This window comes from Tamandua tetradactyla, chromosome 15, assembly GCF_023851605.1.
Source record: "Tamandua tetradactyla isolate mTamTet1 chromosome 15, mTamTet1.pri, whole genome shotgun sequence".
NCBI lineage: Eukaryota > Metazoa > Chordata > Mammalia > Pilosa > Myrmecophagidae > Tamandua > Tamandua tetradactyla.
This window is the reverse complement of record NC_135341.1, coordinates 75,761,305-75,782,944: the sequence shown is the minus strand read 5'-3', so window position 1 is coordinate 75,782,944 and position 21,640 is coordinate 75,761,305. Positions and strand designations below refer to the sequence as shown.

Here is a 21,640-nt window from a genome sequence, read left to right as displayed (position 1 = left end):
CAAAGGCATCCAGGGAAAGATACCTTGGTTCAAGAAGGCCAATGAAGTTCAGGGTTTCTCTCTCAAGTGAGAAGGCACATGGTGAACACAGGGCTTCTCTCTCAGCTGGAAGGGCACATGGCAAACATGGCATCATCTGTTAGCTTTCTCTCCTGGCTTCCGGTTTCATGAAGCTCCCCGGGAGGCGTTTTCCTTCTTCATCTCCAAAGGTCACTGACTGGTGGACTCTCTGCTTCGTGGTGCTGCAGCATTCTCTGCTCTCTCTGAATCTCTTTCTCCAAAACGTTTCCCCTTTTATAGGACTCCAATAAGCCAATCAAGACCCAACCAAATGGGTGGAGACATGTCATCACCTAATCCAGTTTATCCACTCTTGACTAAATCACATCATCCAAGGAGATGATCTGATTACAGTTTCAAACATACAGTATTGAATAGGGACTACTCCACCTTTATGAATTGGGGTTTTGATCAAAACATGGCTTTTCTAGGGGACATACTTCCTTTCAAATCAACACACTCATAGAAATGTGTAACTCAGAGTTAGAAGGGACTGTAAAAATCATACAGATCAAGTTCTCTGTCAATGATGACACCCTGTCTTTAGGTTTCCTTATGGATGGTTTCTCTGTCTTCGTAAGAAAACTTTTAGTTACTGGGTCTCTAGTGCTTTAAGAAGCTTGGTGCCTCTGGCTGGGCTTTGTTTTAACACTGCAATCCCTACTCCATAGCCGTGGGCACAATTTTAAAAATCCCAACAGTTTCCTCCATGTTAGTGAGGATTAACTCTAGGTTCTGCCACCCTCCTCCTTCCTTGTTGGCTCTACTGGCCTCCTTCCAGGGTTCTCCCTTGTCCTGGGGCTCCTGTTGGTTTGGTGATACATTTGTTAGATCTTCTGGGATTTTCCATTAGTTCCTTCCCTAGGCACTTTGCCCCTTTGTTTTCTCTCTCAGCTTCACGTAAGAGGAGTCCAACTTTACTCTCAGGCAAAGATTTGGAATAAAGATGGTTGGGTTGAGGCAATAGCCAGGGCTACTTGATGCCCTTTGATGTCCCAGTAAGGTGAATTGGAACAGGAACAGCACACTTGCTCCGTTGTTGGATGGCATTTATTCCTTGGAAGGCTTCCCTCTTATGGAACGGAATCTGTCTCCCAGAAATTTCTATGCATTAGTCTGCCTACCTCTTTTACCTTCTCTACCTCTTCATCATTGTCATAAAAATAGCTAATATGTATAGAATGTTTTCCATGAGCCATTAAGTCTGCTAAGCATTTTAAATCCCTCATCTTATTGAATTCTCATAACAATCTATGAGGGAAGTACTATTTTAACTCAATTATACTGATGAGGGAATTAAGACTTATGGAAGTTAAGTAACCTGTCCAAAGTCATGCAGGAGAGGCAGAACAGAGATTTGTCTAAAGCTTTGGTTCTGAAGCCTAAACATTTAACCGCATTACTATACTGTTTTGCTGTCAGCTAGTTCTACATCTGAAACTTCACAATGCAAATTTCTCTCTGCTTTCATTTGACAATCCTTCAACAGTTTGAAGACATCTGTCCCCTTCTCCATAGCTTGTATTCTGGTCATGATTCTTCTTCTTTTTTTTTTTTTTTTCCAGAATGGGCATTTTTACTTTCTTCTACCTCTCCTCAACTGCTTCTGGCTGTCAGACCAGTTCCGTTCTTCACACCTTAGCAAGGTGTTGGTCATGCTACCGTTTTAGAATTAGTGCAGAGGAAAGATTGTTATAGGTGAAAGTAGCAGCAAATAGTACTTGAAGTTTCACACATACTTTTATTTTATTCGAGTCTTACAGCACTCTTGTGAGGTAGTCTTAATATTTTCAGATACAATAACAGTAGAGGAGAAATTAAGTTACTTACCCAAGATTACATAAATGATGAGTGAAAAATTAGAACTTGAACCTAGATCTTCCAATGCAAAGTCCATCTTTTTCCCACTGTAAGTGGGCCAACAAATGATGTGGGGGTCTTTATGCAAATCCATTTGCACATTTATCCTTCAAGGCTTTGGTCTCATGAGCTCATGTGTAAGCCCTCTTTGAGAAGTCTATGTTAGGCAACTTTGAAAGTCAGGTTCATGCTTTCAGATTATTACACAGGCATTGCCTGTTTATAAAACTGCTAGTTTTTGAAAGAGTGCTTGTGTCTTTGCAAAAAAAATTTAACTTTGTTATAGAAAGTCACTTGTTTGGCAGAAAAGAGACAGGTGACTGAAAGAAATCATTATAAACATCTCTGTGGCAAAAACTTACAGACAGATAGCCTCCTGGTAGAGCTTCTTGTAAAGTACCTGGTGTGTAGTTGGTCCTTACTCAGTGTGCTGGTTTGAAACTGTTGTGTACCCCACAAAAACCATGTTCTTTCAATCCTAACATGGGGCAGACATGTTCTTTTAATCCTGATTCAATATTTTAGAGTGAGACCTCTGATTAGATTGTTTCCAGGGAGATGTGACAAACCCAATTGTGGGTATAACCTTTTGATTTGCAGATGTGACTGTGCCCATTCAAGGTGGGTCTTAATTGGTATACTGGAGTCTTTAAGAGAGCTTAGGAGAAAGAAAGAGTTTAGAACCGACACAGATATAGTCGTTTGGAGATGCTTGGAGTGCCATTACAAACCACAGCCCTGTGGGCATTGCCATGTGCCTAACCATGAGATGATAAGCAAACCAGAACCTGGAGAGAGTTGATACAGAGAAGCTAAATGAGGGTGCACACATGCTTGAAGAAGAAACCACTTGAATCGGAAGCACAAAGCACCAAACTGGGAGCGAGGGCTTCAGATGTCAGCCACGTGCCTTCCCAGCTGACAGAGAAATCTGGGACACCATCCAGCCTATCATCAGAGTCCAGGTTTCTTTCTCTGGATGCTTTAGCTTGAACATTTTTAAGGCCTTAGAACTTTAAACTTGTAACTTAATAAATCCCTTTTATGAAAGCTGATCTGCTTTTGGTATATTACATTCTGGAAGCTTTAGCAAATTAAAACACTAAGTATTCATTTGAATGAGAGAGCCTAGCAGCCTAACACAGAACATAACATATTAACTTTGTTTATATATATATATGTGTGTGTGTTTGTGTGTGTGTGTGTGTTATATATATGTGCAAGGAGCAATCAGAGCCTACCTAGTAAGCTGAGGTCACTTTTCAAAACTTAGGAGAATTTAGTGACTCAGAGCTCAGGTTTACTTATTGAGTCACCTAGGCTTTGATCACCGCCTCATACCCCTGCAGAGAGCCTTAGAAGGGACCTTTTGGAGGCTTATGAGTAGTTGGAATGGTAACCAGGTTCCACAGTAACTGGGCACAATTGGGATGGTGTTAGTGGTGGGAGAGCCATAACCATTTTGTTTCACCATTGACTCCAATAACAGGTTACCCTGTACAATAGGAAAGGGCTGGGGCATGCCTAACAGGTTTCAAATGGAAATGAAACAGCTTTGTTAATGGTTCCTGCAAAAGTCACCACTTTAATTACACTGCTAGTCCCAGCTACAAAATTTCACTGCCCTCTGAAGCAGTCTTAAAAAGTTTCCTGCAAGTATTATCACAGTATATTTCAAATAAGTAGCATTGTTTCAGCCACCAGATGAATTTTGACGATGTAAGCTAATTTTGCTGCCTTTTTTTATCTGTTTATTTGCTGGAAATAGTAGGTACTGTTTTTCCTAGAAGGTTGCGTTAATGCAGGTCCCCCTGCTTTTATATCCAGCTTAACAGTAATGCATGTGTAAGCATAAAAATAAGAACAAATGTCAGTATACTTCTTTGCAGTTCATGCAATGCTTTTATAATCATTATCATATTTGACCCAAACAAGAACCTTGGGAACTACATATTTTACCCATTTAACAGATGAATAGGAGAATTGAACCTCAGAAAATAGTAAATGTTTTACTCAGAATCACATAGCTGGTGGTGATGGGTAGGTCACAAACCTAGGTCCTCTCAACCCGAAAACTTTGCACTTACTGCTCTCCCATGTTGATATAAAGTCTCTTGTGTGCCTTCTCAGACTTTTTTCTTGCTGTTCTTCCAGAGCCATCCTAACCCTTTCTGCTATATTCATCTGAAACTATTTGTCCAATTATCCCAACACCTCTCTCCTAAAAATGCTGCCTTTGTGTTCTTGTCCAGGAATTTCCTTTAACCCTTTGCCTCCCTGGAAAGTTTCTACTCATATTTTAAAACTCAGGTAAAGTATCACCTCTTCTGTAAGATATTCTTAGAACCTCTCTCAGTTATTGATGAAAAAGACCTCTTGTTCTAATGAATGATGTTTATCTGTTTTCCCATTTGTTTCTCCCCTTAAGCTGTGAACAAATTGAGGGTAGGACCTGGTTTTCTTCATTTTGTATTACTGGACCCTATCCCAGGTCCAGAACTGAATGGAAACTTAAATACCTTTTGAAATGAAAGGCCCACATTTACTCCTAATTATTAAACATAATTCAATTTCATTTGAATTATGAATGCAACACTCTTCTGTGGACGCATTCTTGCAGAGGGTGAGCTGGTGATGAGGCATTCCATGGGGGCAATTTGCAAGTGTACCAACAGATTATGAAGATGCAATTTAATTTCCATGTGATTGTTAGATGGAGATTCCTTTTCTTCAGTGTGCCCTTTTTATTGGTATTTATTGCTGGTTCTTACTCTTTAATCTTCAGTATATAGCTCATGTTAGCATATTTTTCTATAAAATTTGTTTAGTAGTTACTATGTGGCGGGTCCAATTAACATCCTTTATTACTTGGGGAAATTTGAAAAATAATTTGTTCTTGGCTCGTGAATGCTGGCTCATTTTGCAGCTTTATAGTGATGCTAAAAACTATTTTCTCAGTAAAACGAGTTTCTCAGTCCTTATGAATCCCACACTTGTCCTTCTCTGTGAGGATAATGGTCTGAGATGACACCACTTTTCTTAAGTGAGAGGAGGAGAATTGTAGGCAAGTTGCCATTGGGTTACTATGGCTTTGTTTTGGCTAAAGCTTTCAGATCTCTTTTCCCTCATATGTGGTCATAGAAATTTCCCAGTCTTCTCAAAGGAGTGCCTTTTTAGTCATTTACTTGCTAAGAATCAGAGTATGGGACATTTAAATACCATGAAACCATTATCATGGGGTTGGTATATGTGGTAGACACTATGAGTTACTCTCCCTCTGTCCTTACAAGAAGAACCCCAGCATATTGCCAGCAGCAACATGTCCTGTGTCATGGACCATTTGTGATCACTGTGAGCATAGCATGGCTTTCTGGCTCCTTTGTCAGAGAACTGCTTTCTCTGTGTCAATGAGCTAAAGGAAAGATCCTCTACCTTAGCTGTCCCCATCTCTTCTTGTCTTAGGACCTTGAGGTGACAAGCCTAAGGACAAAAAAGCCGACACCTTAGAATGGTAGAAGGAAGAATAGCAATTGCTCAACCTTTGAAGATACGTTTGAGCTGTTGATGCATTCTAGGCTTCTACTTCTGGACTTGTTATGTAAACTGTAAGTGTCTTTACAGTTTGTCACTCTCTGTTAGACTTTTTGTTACCTGTAGCCAATTGCACACTGACCTATATAATGCAAGGGAGCATCATATTTCCTCATCAGTAGCATGTCAGGGTCTTTACCACAGTACGGGGACTAGCCTCTGCCCGTATTATGAGGTGCTTCTCTAAAATATATTTGTTTTTTCTTTGCTTAAGCATGTGCTACCCATTTCTTCATAAATTCGGGTTGCATTTATTTGCATTTATTTCTCTGCCATCTGGGCTTTTCAGAGTATCTTGTGTTAAAATTTCTAGGCAACAGCAGATAGGAGGTGAACTACTTCTCTCGCAGCAGTTATACTGAAGGCTTTGCTTTACTTTTCTGGTTTTAGGGCTATCTCTTTGGTCTAGTAGTTTACAATTTTCTAAAAGTAAAAAGTACATGCTATAACAATACTATTTTATGTGGTAAAATGGTTAGAGTGAAATGTAATCCTCCCCAAACAATGGAGTTGTGCTAATGGAAAAAATATTTTACACTGCTTTAGTTTTAAAATTTAGATTAATTAAAAAAAATTCAGTTCCTCCACTGCAGTTGGCTACTGTAGCTCAGGCCAACACCTTAAACCCCTTGAGGGCAGGAATTGAATTCTATTCAGATCTCACATTTAATTATTACTTCTTCCTGGAACTCTTCCTAGGTCTCCAAGACTAGGTGAAGTGCCCTCTTCTGTGCTCCTCCAGCCCTCATAGTACAGCTTCTATGGTGCTTTGCACACCCTGTAGCACAAGTACTTATTTTCTTGTTTGTAAGTTCCGTGCAGGTAAGGACTGTTTCCAGTTCACTGTTGTGTATATATATATATCCTAGTTCAAGGCCAGGTATATTGTAGGCACTCATTACTGGTTTATTGAACTTTTTTGAGGAAAAAGTTGTTTTTGGAGCTTTTTATCAGACTGTGGGTTCCTTGTACGTAGGGTTAATGACTTATCCATCTGTAGTCTCTTTGCCTGACATGACACTTAGCACATAGCAGACAATCAGTAAGTATTTGCTCAATGACTATTGAATCCTGCCGTTTTTGGCTCTTTCTTCTTCACAGCTGTGGTTGGCTAGATTTTACCTGCAACCACAGCTTCACCCTCAGTCTTTGAGACTTAGGGTTACTTCTGAAGCCTGGTGTTTAATTCTCTGAGCTGGAGTCTGCACTGGTCCCTCACTCTGGCTGGTGATGGGGCTTCTCTGGGGCTTGTTGTGCTTCCTCACCTCCATCAGCAGCTGGAGTATGACCAACTCATTTCGGAGGCAATGGCCTCTCTGGTTTTCTGAGTCCTGTCTCCCTTTGGAGTGCTTCATTTTGGGTTATGCCATACCTTGATTTATACTGTAGTCTCCTGGTGTGGACTGATTTCTGGTCCACACCCACATTTACATGGTCTTGGGATTTCATGAACTGCCTGCCAGACCAGATTTCCTCCCAGGGAGACCTCAATTTACAGTTGTTTGGGGTGTGTGGCAACAGGACACACCTCCAGGGGGCGACATTCATTTGTAGTCATCTTAGATATGAAGAGTTATTTTGATATCATTCCAGCAGATGGCAGTAAAGTGCTTTGAGCAAGAGATCCTTTTCCTGGTTTGCGCAAAGTTGGCAAACAAACTAGTGTGAAGACTGCCTGTAGGGTCTGTCTGCAAATCTAGTGGGAGAGTATGGTTTGCAGTTTCTTGCCTTTCTCCTCTTACCCCTACTTTGTAGTTAATCATACCTGGCCAGGTATAGGGAGGATGTGATAAGTAGGAAAAGCCTCAAGGTTGGGGAATGAGACATTCTCTTTTGATCTCCCTTCCTGATGCCAAACATGATACCAAGCAGCTGCAGGGACCACCCCTCCAGCCTTGCCTCAGTCTTTGTGCTCAGATCTTATTCGCTTGCTTTCTGTAATTCATCTGTAAACAACACCACTCTAAATAAGTCGGATTAAGGCTCCTTGTATACAGCACCAGTTTCTTTACAGGCACCAATGACACTTTGTCCTGGAGACTGGAGGAGCATTCTGTGCAGATGTTTTTGTTGTTTTTTAAAGAGAGAAGCTATTAAAAACCATTAAAAAGCAAGAGCAGAGAATTGAAAAGAAACTAGTGGTTCCAAGAGAAGGAAGGTGCTGCAGTGTTTATGATGCTACTTTTCCTTTTAGGTCCAATTATCTGGACTGGTGGAATCTGTCTAACTGTGTGAGATCTATAAAGCTATAAAGCTGTGAGATCTTGCAGTAGGAATGCAGCCCTCTAATTACTGACTCATGATGATGCATTTCAAAGTACATTTGGGAAGGTGAATCTATAACCCCAGCCCTGCAGAGCTGGATTCCATTTCCTATAACCCCAGCCCTGCAGAGCTGGATTCTGTTTCTCAACCTGTTGGTTCAGGGAAGAGAGAATAACTCAGCCTGAAGCATTTACTCAGAGCTGACTTTATCCCAGGGAATTTCCCATTTCCCCAACTTTCTCAGAAATGTATTCCCACTTAGAGGACAGAGCCAGAGTTATCTAATTTGGCTATTCTAGGATTGGATTATTCCAGATTGTTTCTTTGTGGGTCAACATGGTATTAGGGAGAGAAAGGGCCACAACCTGTTTCTTAGGAGAACTGCCCACTGACCTGGCATAGTGGAGATTTGCCCAACTTTCTTTCCAGAAGTTATGTACTAGATAAAGCGAAGGCCAAAGGGAACATGTCTAAAAAGAACTAGATGGGGAGAAAAGAACATTGGGTTCTGGCATTGTCCTGCACTGTCAAATAAGTATGTAGCTATGGGAAACTTATCTTTCTGGATCTCTCCTTCTCTTATATTAAATGAGAGATTAGAAAGTGGATAAATTTCCAGGTATTCTCTCACTTTTGGTACTAATCTGGCAGGCATTTTCAATGCAAATATTAGATCACTAAGAGCAAAAATAGCAAATGCCTGGCATTTTTCTGCCTTCTTGCTTATAATTAAGCTCACTGCTCTTTCCTCTTGAGACTTAGTGTGGTCTCCAAATCTTTTTCAACACAGTGCCCCAAAGGCCACCACTAGCAGTTGAATCTGTCTTTCAAGTTGGAGCCTTCTTGCCATCCCAGACTATGAGAATTCAGGTTTTCACATCTCTCATTACATTGGGGTTTCCGTTTTCCTAATATTTCCTGAAGTTAGTTAGTACTTCATAACAGCAGGTATTTTAAAAGACTCACCAGGATAAACTCTCATCTCCAATTTTTGGGATACATAAGGAAAGATGACTAAAATTAAAAACATGAAACAAACAGCAGCAGTAAAGACAGAAAGTATCTGGATATTAATGAATGGTGTTTGTATTATATTAAGTGGCAAACCATAGGAAATAAAAAGAAAAGCTCCCCAAATCTTGTCTAGCAAAGCATCCTCATATCTCAGAATAGGAGAAAAAAAATCCTCTTGGCTAATAATGTATTAGCAATTTCGTGTTGCTGATTTGGGCACTGATGGATTTCTGTTTGCCTTGGTGTAAATTCATTGACAGTAGAGTGTGCAGTCAGCATTTCCCAGGGATAAGAACCAACATGTTCAAGGTCATTATATCCTATATACTTTTATATTAATCCCTTGCATCTTCTTTAAATATGATATTTTATAGTTGGGCCGGAATTTATTTCATGATATTAGTCTTTACTAGTAATTTTTAGACTTTATGGGTACCAGAATCTCCTAGAGAGCTTGTAAAAAGGCAGTTTCTTAGGCTCTGCCTCCAAAAAGTCTGACTCAATGAGTTTAGGTTAGCACTCAGGAGTTTGACTTTATCAAGTCCCAGATAGTACTTAGGTCACAATTTGAGGAGTGGTTGTCTATACAATGGTGATTGTTGATGTGTTGGTCAGAAGGAGAGATATCTAAAAAGATGTCAGCCTATTGCAATAGAGGTATGGGGGTTGCCACAAAAGCACTACTCACACAGGCTCTGATGGAAAGACATTTTATTCACACAGAGAAGAGGAAAAAGCAAGGTCAACTTCATTAGTGAGCATCAGTTCCCCATAGTTAATGGGCTTCCCCTGTCCATGGCCAAAATAGGGAGGTGTTCTACATGCAGCACCCCTGTGTTGTGTTTGTGAGCCGAGGTGAAAGAACTCTGCTCCCTCCCTGTCAGGGGCAGATAAAACACTATGGTGTAGGCTGACTGTTGTAAAACATGCCCACCCAAATCAAACTGTCTCCATTGTATATTTATATGTGCTCAGTATAATAGTCCCCCTTATCTTCAAGGGTATTGTGTGTGTGTGTGTGTGTGTGTGTGTGTGTGTTTTAAACTGTATAATATAACATGCATACCAAGCGAAGAAAGAAAAAAGCAGTAGTTTTCAGAGCACTCTTCAACAAGTAGTTACAGGGCAGATCCCCACGTTTGTCATGGGCTACCATACCATCATTTCAGATTTTTCATTCTAGTTGCTTTAGAATATAGGTGCTAGAAAGAATAAATATTTTTTTATCATCACAGCCGACTTTTTTTCCCTTTTTTTTGTGAAAAATAGCATATATACAAAAAACACAATAAATTTCAAAGCACAGCACAACAATTAGTTGTGGAACAGATTTCAGAGTTTGGTATGGGTTACAATTCCACAATTTTAGGTTTTTACTTCTAGCTGCTCTAACGTACTTTTGAGACTAAAAGAAGTATCAATATAATGATTCAGCAATCCTACTAGTTTCTTAAACCCTACCTTCTCTGTATAATTCCACCATCACCTTTGATCTTTCTCCCACTCTTTAGGGGTATTTGGGCTATGCCCATTCAAACGTTTTCATATTGGAAGGGGTGTCAATATTGAGGGGTAGGAAGATGGAACCAGCTGATGTTTTGGAGAGGCTGGATCCTGTAGGTTTCAGGACTTATCTGGGGCAGGGACCCATCTAGAGGTTGTAGGTTTCTGTAAAGTTACCCTAGTGCATGGAACCTTTGTAGAATCTTATATATTGCCTTAAGTGTTCTTTATGCTTGGCTGGAAAGGTTTTGGTTGGGGGTTGGCAAGTTATGATAGGTAGCAATGTCTAACTGAAGCTTTGTAAGAGCAACCTCCAGAGTAGCCTTTCTACTCTTATTTGAACTCTGTCAGCCACTGATACTTATTTGTTACACTTCTTTTCCCTCTTTTGGTCAGGATTGCATTGTTGATCCCATGCTACCAGGGGAGACTTTCACCGTTGGATGTCATATCCCATGTAGGGGCAAGGGCAATGACTTCACTTGCAGAGTTGGTCTTAGAGAGAGTGAGGTTACATCTGAGCAACAAAAGAGGTCCTCCAGAAGTAACTTTTAGGCATACCTATAGGTAGACTAAGCTTCTCTGCCACATACATAAGCTTCACAAGAACAAGCCTCATAATTGAGGGCATGACCTATTGATTTGGGTGTCCCTAATGTTTGACCCAGTATCAGAGGTTTCCCTGGTGGTAAAGTTTAATAGTTCCATATTTTTCTCCCATCCCTCGAGGAACTTTGCCAATACTTTTTTATTATCTGCTTAATATATTCTGGGATATATCCAGGCATTACATTAAGCTATACAGGATTAAAGGCCCTCATTTTTATTCTGGGCTCCCTGTGTTTGATTGTTTAAATGAGATATCTAGACAGGTTGAGTTAGATTATGTGCCACAGGAAATTTGGATTTTGGACAAAATAAACCTTTCTTCCTTTGATCTCAAAGAGTAGGTGAGATTCTAAAATATGGACAATGTCTTCCTTACCCCGTGTTCTGAATTATATTAATCCTGACCTGATCACCTTCATTTTTATTTCTGAATACCAGGTTATACATATATAAAACAGCCTTTAATTCAGAAGTAATAATTACCGCTCCTGACAAAATGTGGCTACTACAAGAACTTACAATCTAGGCCCCTGTTTTCTTTATAAGCATTTTCAAAAGGAGACCATACAATAATTGCTGTTTTGTTTCTAGCCTCACCAAATGTCCCACAGGTTCATCACAATGTTGCATGCCTCACAATTTTGTTCCTTTTTGTAACAGCACAATATTTGATCACATGTATATACCATCATTCTCCAATCTACTTCTCAGCCAGTGCATTCTTCAGCCACCTGTATTCATTAAGCATTATGTATAATGTCCAAAGTCCACAGTCCATCAATACTCTCAATTTTAGATAATTTAATTGTTCCCAAGAGAAAGATAACTAATAAACACACCCTCACCAAATAGGAAATCTAATGTTCCCCTTAACTCTTGTCCCTCCCCCCATTATTTGCTCCTGGTGGTGATGGTGTTTTCCTTTTAAACATAGCCCATAGCATGCAAAAGCAGTTTTCCCCCTGTACCTTGAACTTAAACACTCTTTGTACAAGAATCATGCCTTTTAAGTAGTTCATGCAAGAACGTATTTATATTTGTAGTGTTAATTAGTGGGACCCATAGGTCTATACAATCCCTTTCAATCATGTTTACCTTCAATATGGTAATATCACTTACAGACCCACTAGTGAACCACCTTCACTTCTATCTATTCTCTTACATTTGAGTTTAACCTCATTAGCTAACCTTTTACCCATCTAGCTTCTATATATCTCTAAATCCCCTATATTCTGTATTATAAGCCCCTGATTTTATCTTTACCATGGTCATAAAAGTGGAGTCATACAGTATCTATCCTTATGTGAGAAAGACTTCCAGCCAAGAATTCTGTACCCAGCCAAATTGTCCTTCAAAACTGAGGGAAATCTCTCAGCCACTGACAGTTTTTGTCTCATTTCTCTCTTCCCCTTTTGGTTAAGGTTTTCTCAAGCTCCTTTTAACTAGGGTATGGACAGATCAGTAAGAAATATAGATAGAAAAAAACAAATAATAGGGGGAACAAAGATTAAAATTAATTGGGTAAATGGAAATACTAGTGTTCAGTGAGAGGAAGGGGTGAGGGGTATGGTGTATATGAGTTTTTTCTTTTTTCTTTTCTACTTCTTTTTCTGGAGTGATGCCAATGTTAAAAAAAAAAAGACCATGGTAATGAATACACAATTATGTGATGATACTGATTGAATACCATGTATGGAATGCGTGTATGTTAAGAATGTTTGTGCGCTTGTATGTTGTTTTATTAATAAAAATATTTTTTTAAAAAGCAAAACTGAGGGAGAGGCAGAGTTCTCTCCTGCCATGCCAGAGACCCGGGTTTGATTCCTGGTGCCTGCCCATGTAAAAAAAAAAGGAAAGAAAACCTGAGGGAGAAATTAAATTTTTCACAGACAAATCCTGAAAGGATTTGTCAACAAGAGACTGGCTCTACAAAAATGCATTGTGTTTTATCCACCAGGCCAACACACCTGGTCCTGAGCTCAGGATGTATCTGTGGGTCCCAGGTAAAGATGGCAGGTCACGCTAGGACTGTTCCCTACCGTATGACAACCTTCCATTTTTCAAGTAAGCAAGCCACATAATTTAACTTTGTGACACTCACTTTGCATCATATGTTAAAAAGTAGGCTGAGGAAGCTGTTTGATGAACAGCCGTAGTCTTTGAGTATGACCTCTAATGATGAAAAATATTCATATATCCATGTGATAACATTGTGCTTTTGATATCTATTGATGGAAGAAATATGTATTAATGAGCAGCTGCTGTGAGTTCTATAACACTTTTAAATGTGTTCATATTCCATTAGAAATAACGGCATCTTTGTACATTCAAAAGTATCAGTGCTTCTGTGTGTGGAAGATATTGTTCATTCAATCTGCATATAGTAGCTTAGGGGACTCCAGAAAAGAATTCTATGAATTAACCCATATACTCCCAATCCTACCCTAAGGGGCTCTTGACACAGAAATTGGAATAGTTGGAATGGGCAAAAAAATCACAGAAATATGAACTTCACAAATTACATAGTTACTTAACCCATGATCTTCAGTTTCCTCCTCTGTAAAATGATGATCACTAACATATTCCTAGCTGGTTTGACATAATGAGTGAATGATATAAATTATGTACAGTTCTTGGCCATAAGTAGACAATCAATGTTAGTTTCCTTTCCTTCTTCAAAAGAATGAATGGATTTTTAGTACTATCGCCACAGGACAACCTGAAGCTTTTTGCTTTCCCCTTGGTTCAGCTTGAAAGTCTCCAAACTTTCCCTTCTCTGTATGTGATAATTTGGGGAACTTCCCATTTGTTACTATGCTGATACTCTTTTGTCCTGTACTTCTTTCATGCCTGTAAGATATGAACCACATAATCCTCAGAAAACGAGCTACAGAGTCAGAGTGGGCTCTTGCAAAGTTATTGGTATCTGACACTATTGTTCTTCATTAAAAGGATGCTTGGCATTCTAGGAATGGTACAGAACAAACAAGCACCCCACCTCCTTCAGTTTGGAGAGGAACACAAGGGGTGTCACCCATAATTAGTGTGTTCTGTTCTCAGTGTTCCCAAGCAAGCCTACAGATGGAGCCAAGGTTATTACATCCACTTTGAACATTCTTTTTCACCCCTCCTCAGGATATAGCAGGAGGAAGATTATGTTTCTCTCTTCTTCAGCAACTATTTTACAATTTGACACTGAAAATACTTGGGCTCAAGGTTTAATTTGAATATCTATGGTATAAAATTACCAGTGTTCACATCCCCTAACGTTTTCCTGACAAATTAATTGCCAATACAATTTTCAACAGCGGGTGTGTGTAGAGGGTGGTGGGGTTGAGGGTTCAGTTTACGGGAGGTAATTATGGGTGCCTTTGGCCAGGAAAGAGTAGAGATGAGAGTGAAGGAGCCAATGGTTTGGGTAAGCAGCACCTGCTCCATAGCCTGCTCATTAGACTGTGGTTACAAGTAAACATGTAACTTGGAGGATTTTGCATCTACCAAGGGTAGATGCAATTTAATCTCTTAAACATTGTGTGATCTGTGACTGCGGGACCTCTCTGAAACCACACTGTGTGTCACCATTACCTAGTTCTTAGCCCTTTACCCTGTGTCATTTAACATTCTAAGTCTTCAACACATTAAGATAAAGAAGATGAAGAGGAAAAACTTTTAAGGTAGAGACTACATAAAACTACAAAGAGATTCTTCATTTTGGTTGAATCTGAGGGAAGGGACACTTTTATTGATATTTTTGGAAGTAACTGGACATGGAAAATATTTCCTTGTGATGAAGCATCTGACCTTTTAAGAAATAGTCTGTGCTAATTTTTAGTCTTCATTGTGAAACCATTTCCCTAAAATAGGCACCTTTAGATGAGGTGCGTAAGTTCGTGTTCAGTCTTAAGTCTCTCCCTGCAGTTGTAATCAGGAACACCTCTAATGTCAGAGGCATTTAATGTCAGAGTTTTCTTTATAGTGTTAATTGTTAAAAAAAAAACCCACAAATAACCCAACAAAAATAACAAAAAATAAAAACTGATAACAGTCCTAAGCTTGAGTAATATAGGAGTAGAAGAGCACATGGAAAAGACTAGAATGGATATACTTAAACTTTCTTCTTAAAGTTTTTCAAATTTTTAAAATATTAGTACTTTTATAGAATTCTTTTCATCTCAAAGATTTTTTTTTTGGAAATAAAGGGTTATAGCATTGCTGTGGCAAAAAAAAACAAACAGGAAAATGCATACATTTGATTCCATTAAGTTTTGTTCTTGAGTTTTCCCTGTGATGTCAGTTGCTTTTAAAATTATTAAAGATCAAGTACAAATGAGATATTAAATCAGGTCCCTGCAACAATGGGGTTGAAGAAATGGAATAAGACTATTTGTGGGCCTAGGTTAATACACAAATGTTTCACCCTGTCTACTTGATGAATTTGGATCATATCACACACATATCCCAACTATGAGACTTCCACCATGTTTCCTGGGAGACAAGTCCACTCTGCCAGCGCTCTCACTGGGGTAATCATAGTCCTAAGGTGCTAGGATTGGGCAGGACCATCTATTCCAACTCTTTCATTTCGCAGATGAAGACAATGAGGCTCATAGATGGGTGAGGGAAACCTGGGCCTGACTCTCTTAGTACACTTATGATAACAATAAGCACATGTCATAGGGGAAGTAATCAGTTTTAATGAATGTGGGTCTTGAATTTTTAATTTGGAAAATTTGCAGATTTATGATGCTATTTGATACAAATGTTACTCTTTTGACACTCAGGTAGAGCTGTGGAATGAGAGAAAAAGAGATTGAATATTTATTGAGCACCTACTGTTCCAAGGCACTTATATTTATTATTGTATTTAATTTTCATGTCTTCAAGATGAGGTAGATATTATTCCTATTTTGCAAATGAGAAAATTGAGGCTCAGAGAAGTTGAGTAATTTGTTCTAGCTTTTTCAGCTATTAGTAGATTTGAACCCAGAGATACATGATTCAAAGCCCAGATGTGATCTTTCCATTCACTTACCATGTCTTACTTCACCCCTGTTCTAGTTTGCTAGCTGCCACAATGCAATATGCCAGAAATGGAATGGCTTTTAAAAAGGCAAATTTAATAAGTTGCTAGTTTACAGTTCTAAGGTTAAGAAAATGTTCCAATTACAACTAGTCTGTAGGAATGTCCAATCAAAGGCATCCAGGGAAAGATACCTTGGTTCAACAAGGCTGATGAAGTTCAGGGTTTCTCTCTCAAGTGAGAAGGCACATGGCGAACACAGTCATGGTTTCTCTCTCATCTGGAAGGGCACATGGTGAACACGGTCAGGGTTCCTCTCTCATCTGGAGGGGCACATGGCAGACATGGCATCATCTGCTAGCTACTTCTCCTGGCTTCCCATTTTAGGAAGCTCCCCAGGAGACATTTTTCTTCTTCATCTCCAAAGGTCGCTGGCTGGTGTACTCTGCTTCTCGTGACTGTGTCATTCTGCTCTGTTCTCTCTGAATCTCTTTCATTCTCCAAAATGTTTCCTCTTTTATAGGACTCCAGAAACTTATCAAGACCTACCGAAATGAGTGGAGACATGTCGTCACCTAATCCAATTTAACAATCACTCTTGATTAAATCACATCTCCAGGGAGATGATCTGATTACAGTTTCAAACATACAGTATTGAATAGTGGCTATTCTGCCTTTATGAAATGGGATTTTGATTAAAACGTGGCTTTTCTAGGGTCCATACATCCTTTCAAACCAGCACAACCCCCTTCCAACTTTATTTTTATTACTCTTTTTAGCAACAGAGAAACCACAAAGCAGGGTCTACATAACTGGCCTTATCATTTTACACAGGCATTTATAGTGTGTCTACTTAGTACTTAGCCTTATGCTGGGAGTGTGGAAGTACCAAATGGATATGAGACCTTTATATAACTGAGAAGGGTTCTGTAAATGTAAGGGTATCAGATAAATGCCTCCTGTGGCTCTCTGTTGCAGTTAGCGGGAAATTCACATATTTTCCCATGACCTACAAGGCCTTTCATTCTTGTTACTTAAAGAGTATGAACCACCAGCAGCAGCATCTCCTGGTAACTAATTAGAAATGCAGACTCTCAGGCCCTACTCCTGACCTATTATATCAGACTCTGTATTTTAATAAAATCCCCAGCTGATTTGTACTTACAGTAAAATTTAAGAATCACATTCCTTGTGGTTTGCGCCCTGCCCCCACACCCTCTCTGACTTAATCCTCCAGCCCTGGTAGCTTTTATTTGCCCCCACTCCCAACATGTTTATCTGCTTTCTGCCTCACGGCCTTTGCACTTGCTATTCCCCCTGCCTAGGCTCCTCTGAACCTATTAATCTGTTTTATCCTGTAGGTCTCAGCTCAAACATTATAACTTCAGAGTCTTCCCTGAATATTCAAATGTGAGGGTTCTGACTCCTAATAGTACTATATTCCATTATCCTATTATATTTTCTCATAGTACTCATTATTCTCTGAAATTATATCACTAATTTATTTGTGTACATGTTATTATCTGTCACCTCTCACTAGAAAGTTAAACTCTGTGAATATGAGAATGCTTTGCCTGTCTGATTCTGTTTTATCCCCAGGACCTAGTAAGTACCTGGTTCAGTTTAGGCATTCAATAATGAATAAATGAATGAAGGGACAATGGGAGTATTTCTTGCTATTGAAATTTAAACATGGATATGAAAAGCTAAGATTATTTGCAAGGGTATTTTATCTAACAAAGTTAGTAATCAGTATAAAAGCAACATTTTTTGTGTGTTTGATAGTTTGAGATACAGTTCTCTGGGGTGCTGCTTATGGGTCAAGAAAGGAAAGCTGTGGTAGAAAAAAAAACTTTTGCCAATTTCAATAAATTGCTTTTGTTAGGTGGCATCTGGGGAGTTTTGACTTATCTGCATAAGCAAGTTTCTCAATCTGTTTTCGGGATTTCCCTTGAGAAATGCAAATGTTATAACTTTGGCACAAGTAAAAATGTGATTGAAGACCTTTTATTTTAATTTATAGGCAACCACGATATAGGGGTTTATTTCTCAGGTAAAAACACCAGTTTGGAAAGAGTTCCTATGTACTGTATGAGCTGACTCTGCAGTAATACACTGCAGATCTTCCTGGAATGAAACAGCAAAGGTAGACTCTGAATTCTGATGAGACATCCTGGGAAGTGATCTCATATCTGTTATTTACGAGCGTCGCATAAAAAAGAAAATGAGAAAGAAAAATGATTTGATATTTAATATAAGCCAGGTGTTTTAGAAAATAAGATCTCATTTTAATTCTCATAACAACTTTATGAGGCAGTTTTACCCCACTTTATAGAGCAAGAAGCAAATATGAAGAGGTTAAGACTTGATTGAAGTCATCCCACTAGTAAGTGGTAGAGTTGAAATTCAAATCCATGTTCCTTCTGCCATATTGTTTTCCCATCCTTGGGAAACTCCACCTTCCACCATCCACTGTCCTCGTTGGATGATTCATTGCTTTCCATTGAAAAGGAGCCAAATTTTCTTCTGACTGAAAAAACAAACAAACAAACCCAAAAAATACCCTTGAGGGCAATAACATCATAAAGGACTTATGAAGAAAATAGACTGATAGGTTCAAAATCTTCAGTTCTTCATGGATAGAAAATGTTCTAGCTCTGAGGTGAGCAAGTCCAAAATGAAAATACTGTTTGTTTACCTCACGAGACTGTGGCATTTTCAGTCAGTGGATCCAACCAGAATGTAATTTCCTCAGGATTTGAAAGACCAGCACTGTGATTCCACATAAACACATGTATATTATTTTATAAGACATGGTAGACAAAGTCAGTTTTAAGTGGAGGACCTAATTCAGACTGAATGAATATTCCTGATCCTGTTTTGCCAATTGAGGAAAAAGAATTTTGAAGGCAATCTAACATCTCTTAGATGACTGAATCTTTCCTTCCAGTTGCCTGAAGGCAGGGAGGGAAGAGGAAAGAGTTTCTGGGACCCTCCCCCCACCCCCACACTTCTCCCCAGCAAATGGGACATCCCTAAGTCCTAGCCCTTTTATGTTCTTTCCCAGGAAATGGAATCCCTAAAGCTATCCCAGTATCTATCTGAGGACTAAGACAAGAAGATTTCCCTGTGAACCTAAAAGATTCATTAGGTTCCTAGAGTTAACTTTTTTCTTTTTTTGCAAAGAGACCACTGTGCAAAATGAGTCCTGAATTTCATTAAGTTCATTGAAAATTCCCAAAAGTCAAAGATTGGTTAATGCCCAGGAAATGACGCTCATCAGCAACTTTTTGGAAAAGGCATACTTTGTGCTTTTAAAAAAGTACTTTGAGAAGGTTTTGAGTTTAGAACCTTTTGAGATTAGAGCTTTGCAAAAGAGATATTTTTGATCATCTGATTTACCACGCATTCTTTCAGAACTCAAGAGGCAGGAGAGAAAGTTGCTTTTCTTTATTTGGAGAGTAATTTTTCTTTAGTTTATAAAAGTTTTGTTAACTTCAGTGTCTTCCATGACTAAGAAGAAAAAAAAAAGTAATGAGAAAATGATTCTTTTCCCTCCACCCTAATTTTGGTTTTCTTCCTACTTATAGGATTTAAAGTAGGGAGAAAATCTACTTTAGAAAGAAAACCTACCTACCCCTTCCTTCTTTGAACAGATTGTGCCCCCAGAGCTTTTTTTGGAGTTTATTGGCTTAGAACTAAAAGGTCCATTCTCTTTAAAACTGGTGTTTTTAGAAATGGTGGTGAGATGCCCTCGATGCACCTGAAATTCAGAGTCTTAGCACTGTTTTAAAAATTATGGTATTGTGTATACCACTGTTTCTGTGGAAAATAAATTCTGAATTCCTCACCCCTCAGAGGAGCTTGGGGGTAGAAGCAGTTCTCCTGGCACCAGGAACTCATTGATTTGTTATCCTTGATTATAGAGGGGATCTCTTGAGCCCTTAATCTCTGCTACTCTTAACTGGGCAAAGATGGACAGTTGCCCTCCCAAGGGCTGACCTCAGCCTCCTTCCCTTCCTGGCCTTTGGGAATTCAGGAGCTGCTTTACTTCAAAGTCAAGTCTCCAATCGTGTCTATGTCTTCTTTCAGTCATTAGCAGCCTGTCTTTGGCAGGTGCCATCCCAGGATAAATTATGGTGTTTTAATCCCAATTTTTATCCTTTCTAAAGGATATATCGGAAACATCTGCAATGGAAAAGGGCTAAAAAATGCAGTTTGGGAGTTAGGAGACTCAGAAGAGAAATTTTATGGTAGGTAATTCACTAAGACTTTTCTTTTATAGAAACTGGGGGTCATTTTTAACATTGCCTATGTGTGAATATAGCACTATGAGTATTATGTATGATTAGCTATGCCAGTTCTTCTATTTTCAGGTCCTGCCTGGCCCAGCGAGACATATTGTCCTTCAGTTGTATCTCAGGTATCTCTCAACACCTTAGGGTCCAACTGATCAGTCTTTTTTTAAGTACAAATAATATTCTTAGTTCTTGCTAAATCTCAGAGGGACAGAAATATTGAGTTCTTAGTGAGAGCCATTAAGGGTCTGTTAGTAATAAGAGACTGCTAGATGTGTACAAAAGCTGTACCGTGGAGTATTTATTTTCCCTTCTATTTTACCTAGTGTTTTCCTCCCAGAGATTGTTCTGTTTAGATCTCTCACTCATGTGATATTTTTTGAGCATCTTCTATTTGTCAAGTACTCATCTGGATTAGATGCCAGCAAACTATGGCCCTGGGCCACATCCTGTCCAGTGCTTGTTTTTGTAAGTAAACTTTTATTGGAACAGAGCCATTCACATTCATTTTACGTATTGCCTATGGATGCTTACATGCTACAATGGCAGACTTGAGTAGTTGCAACAGAGACCATATGACTTGCAAAGCCTAAAATATTTACTGTCCGGCCCTTTATAGAAAAAGTTTGAGGAACTTGTCTCAATAATGTCGATACAGTGGTCTTGACCCTTGTGAGCTAATAACCATTTTGGAAGAGATATAATATTTGAGCGAGAGATAATAATCAAGGGTACAATTTTTTTAAAGCTTCTAATAAGTGCTAAAAAGCAAATAGAATTGGGTGATGTACTAGAGCAAATAGAGTGGGGTTGGGGATGGAGGAGCTACTTCAGATTGTGTGGTCAGGGGAAGCTTTCTTGAGGGAGTTACATGTGAACATGAGTAATCAGAAAGGACATCCAGATGGAGATCTGGTGAAGAGCCTTTGGAGCAGAGGGAACAGCAAGAGCAAAGGCCTTATCTGGAACTAGTGAAGTTCAAGGTACAGAGAGAGGCTCAGTGTGTTTGGAGTATAAATAATGATAGGAAACAGAATGTGAGATGAAGTTAAACAGGTAGACAGAAGCTAGATCAAAGGGACTGTGTAGGCCATGGTTAAGCATTTAGATTTATTCTAAATATAATGAGAGTCCTGTGGAGTGGTTGAAGAAGGGTATGGCATGACCTGATGCATGCTTTCAAAGATGATTCTGAGTGTTATAAAGTGGGTTGTAGGAGGAGAGAAGTGGAAGCTAGGAGACTTTTTAGGAGAAATCTGAGAGAGAATGGTAGTGGGAGTCATGTTGAGAAGTCGATCGATTTGGAACATCTTTTGGAGTTATGGCTAATGGGACATGCTAATGGATTGAATGTGGGGTATGAAAGAAAAAGGATTCAAGGTGATTCAAGTTTTTGAATTGAGCAGCTGAGTGGAGGGTG

At 39.1% G+C, this 21,640-nt stretch overlaps 1 protein-coding gene and 1 long non-coding RNA gene across 14 annotated transcripts in view; one reads left to right on the top strand and one right to left on the bottom strand.

The window, feature by feature from the left end:
- Positions 1 to 21,640, top strand: part of CPNE4 (copine 4) — a 694,898-nt gene that overhangs the window by 24,602 nt on the left and 648,656 nt on the right. For 7 of the 13 annotated variants that reach the window (XM_077130114.1, XM_077130116.1, XM_077130113.1 and 4 more), the window contains exons 4-5: positions 20,095 to 20,175; positions 20,299 to 20,345. The exons of 4 other annotated variants lie outside the window; for them this stretch is intronic. The gene's annotated coding sequence lies outside the window, so the exon portion shown is untranslated. The remainder of the gene's footprint in view (positions 1 to 20,094; positions 20,176 to 20,298; positions 20,346 to 21,640) is intronic. 2 more of the 13 variants (XM_077130119.1, XM_077130118.1) reach the window with 1 other exon arrangement.
- The window catches only part of LOC143657581 (uncharacterized), a 30,393-nt gene continuing 25,128 nt past the window's right edge, over positions 16,376 to 21,640 (bottom strand). The window contains exon 3 of the long non-coding RNA XR_013162910.1: positions 16,376 to 16,467. This is a non-coding gene — a long non-coding RNA (uncharacterized LOC143657581). The remainder of the gene's footprint in view (positions 16,468 to 21,640) is intronic.